Genomic DNA, 3,825 nt, shown 5'->3' on the forward strand with positions numbered 1-3,825 from the left:
TTAAGTGAAATTAACAGTTTTGTTTTGATAGCTGGTAGCTTTATTTCTTACCCGTCGAAGTTTATAGTTTGAATCGATCTGCCATGTTTTTTTGTTTGTTTGTGTTTGTTTTTTGCATCTTTTATTAACACTAGTTCACTTTCTGATAATTTATTTAAGTGTAGACAAAGCTTCCATGCAGGATCTGGGTGCTTGCTTTGTGAAAAATCGATCGATAAACGGATATAGCAAAGGAAGTGCATAAACTCGCTTGCGCGTGCAGGCGAGGGGGAGTGCGATTTGTCCGGGGAGACGGATTTCGGTAGGCTACAACACCGGCAACGGTAAATGGCAGTGAGCCCAGCCCACCCATCCGAGAAGTGTCGACTCTTATTTTGAAAAGGGCGTATTGAGGGGGCGTGACATCACATTGAAGCAATACCCCTGATTGGCTGACTACACGTGTGGATCGTAGTCACACACTCTGCGGAAAGATAGTGCCAAAAAGATCTGTAGACGTGTGCAGAGGGATCTGTGAATGCCCTGTGATCTGAAAACACAGATTCAACACTTGCATGCTGAGCTTTGCACAGAATGTGTAAGAATGTCTTTTTACAGTGGTTTGAAAATACAAGTTAGACTGTGTTTGTTTGCAAATTGTGAGGAGGGCATTTGTAGATTTTTTAATGGGAAAAACAGCGAAACAGTTGTGCCAAAATTCTGAAAACAAATGCAACACAATCTACAAACAAATAATGACCCTCATGCGCAGACAAATCACTTTGCATTCATTCAAATTCTGGTTGTCAAGTACAAGTCACTGATTTCTATTTGTGAATCATAAAGAGTTTGTTTGCGGATTTTAAATCTATTTGTAGATCGCATTTTATATTTGTATGTCATGAAGAGTCTGTTTGTGGATTTTTTATCTATTTGTAGATCTTGTTTTACATTTGCGGATCATGAGTTTGTTTGCAGATTTGGAATCTATTTACAGATTGTGTTTTACATTTGCAGATTATGAGGAGTTTGTTTGCAGATTTTAAATTGATTTGTAGATCTTGTTTTGTGTTTACAAATTGTAATATGCATTTTTGACTCATAGTCTCTTCATTTTCAATGATTATGGCATTATTTTGTCACAACAGCGAAACAATAGTGTCAGAATTCTGAAAACAAATGCGACACAATCTACAAAGAGAACATGATCTTCACCTGCAAACAAGTCACTTTACATTCATTCAAATTCTGGTTTTCAAGTTCAAGTCACTGATTTCTATTTGTGAATCAGGATGTGTTTATTTGTGGATTTTTTATCTTTTTGTAGATCATGCTTTATATTTGTGGATCACAAAGAGTTTGTTTGAGGACTTTGTATCTATTTGTAGATCTTGTTTTACATTTGTGGATCATGAGGACTTTGTTTGCGGATTTTTAATCTATTTGTAGATTGTCTTTTGTGTTTACAAGTTGTAATATCTATTTGTGACTTTTAGTCTGTCCATTTTCAATGGTTTTGGCATCAATTTACCCCCATAATTTTCTCCCTAATATTATCAATCTTGCGAGTGAAGTAGTTCATAAAGTCATTACTGCTGTGCTTCAAAGAAGTTGAAGCTGTATTTGTTAAGCCTAACCCTAACCCCACTGTATCAAATAAATACCTAGGGTTTCTTCTAAAAGTGTTGAAAAATCAGCAGATATAGCAGTTTTTAAGGCCTTTCTGTACACAATCGTGCTTTCTACACGAAATGTGACAAACATCTAGATTTGTTTTCTTCCAGTTGCGCTCCATTCCTCTGGCTGCTCTCTTAGGCCCCATCCACACTACTGCGTTTTAGTTTAGAAACGGAGAATTAAAACAAATATGATCTCCGTCCACACCAGCGTCTAATGCCTAGTTCACACAACACAACTACACAACAATCTTGAAGTCGTTGTGCTGTTCACACTATGTAAATGATCTGCAACAGGGGGTTACACACTACACGAGCTGACAACAACTCACCAAACGACTATCCCGGTCCCAAAACCACATTTTGTCACGAAAACATGCACAAGAAGTGGAATGGGAAATGGCGCATTGTCTATTTGAAAATGGACAGCGGGACAAAATTGGCAGTAAAAAATAAATAAAATTTTAAAATTTAAAAAATAAAATATATTGTTTGCGCAATGATCTGTTTAGATCCGGTGTAAACCTAGAGACTTTCAAACATCAAAATGTAATTTATTAATATGTATTTGTGTCAAAATGTCATATAAACATCTTTTCCAATTCTATTTTGCCGGGAAACGCTTCCAACACGCTTGCGTGTCGCATGAAAAATAGGCGTCGGTTCTATTTCTAGCACGCCGCGTTAGACAGCATTGTCTAGTTTACCGCGCGAGCAGTTTCTTACTGTTCCAGCGGGTGGAGTTTACTGGTACTGAATATTACCTGTGTATGAATATTACCACAGCATGACTATTGGACTCCATGACGTTTTTAACGTCTTCACTAAAACGGAGATTCAAAACGCAAAACGGAGTCGGCAGCGTTTCTAAACTTCTCCGTTTTAGGTCTTCGTTTTTGCCGTTTTAGTCTGGACGGGAGGTGCAAACGTAGCAAAAGGTCTCCGTTTCTAAACGAAAACACAGTAGTGTGGATGGGGCCTTAAGGACCTGAGTGTGCTCGTTGTACCACGGCGTTGGACTATTTTCTTTAAGCGCAATGGAGCAACTGTGTCTAAAGTGTTAGAAAAGAGAGAGTCAATAGTTTCTGTTGAAGAATAGAGTTCTTCGGCTTTGCAGCCTTGGCTAAATGAAGTTTACACGAGACTAGATAATGATCTGAGATGTCATCGCTCTACTGCAGAATTTCAGCGGCATCAACATCGGTTCCGTGTCATAATATTAGATCTAGAGTATTTAGAGTTCAGAATGTCTTTAAATGCCAATCCCGATGCATCTTTTTCATTATCTATATGTATATTAAAATCACCAACAATTATGACTTTATCTGCAGCCAGTACTAACTCTGATAGAAAGTCAGCTAATTCTTTGATAGAGTCTGTATGGTGCCCTGGTGGCCTGTTTACAGCAGCCAGCACAAATCCCAAACAGGATTCATCATTTACACTAGATAATGTTACCAATGTTGGGTTAAGTTACTTTTAAAAGTAATGCAATACAAAATTGCGTTACACTCCAAAAGTAAAATAATAAGCTTCTGGCTGAAGGAAATGCAAATCCACGCGTGTCCAGTAGAGGGCGCCGCACAAACAGCCCTTTCAGCTGCTGTTCTGGATTATGGAAGAATGGGATACAGGAGAAAAAAAGTTAACACTTGCTTTACCAATAAAAACAAAAAAATCTTTTGCTTATGTTTACCTTAATCATCGAAGGTCAGAAGCAAGTACATTAGTCAAAGTGAGACTAAATGCATAAAAATCTATGTTTTATTTAACATATTTAGTTATTGGAGGTTTGCATAATATTCTAATTCTGCATTTCGATGATTTTTTTCATTTTGAGGAATATTGAATCTTTTATTTTAAGTTAGATGATACTGAAGATATAAATTTCAGCAACACCTCCCTCTTTCCGAAGAGGCTCATGTTTAACACAATAATCCTGAAGGGTGGACTCGTATACGCAATTCTATTATTAAAGCACCCAATAAGGACGTGAAACGTGAATGATTTACATGTCTAAAGCATATATAGTGAATAAACTAGTCTTAATCAACTCACCTTTTAACATAAACCATCCTCAGTTCGGTGCACTGGTGACTGGAGAACTGCTGAAACCATTAACCGACTGTTGACCATGTGCTATTTACTGATGTTGACTGGAGAACTACTG

This window comes from Rutilus rutilus (genome assembly GCF_951802725.1).
Source record: "Rutilus rutilus genome assembly, chromosome: 13".
NCBI classification, from domain to species: domain Eukaryota; kingdom Metazoa; phylum Chordata; class Actinopteri; order Cypriniformes; family Leuciscidae; genus Rutilus; species Rutilus rutilus.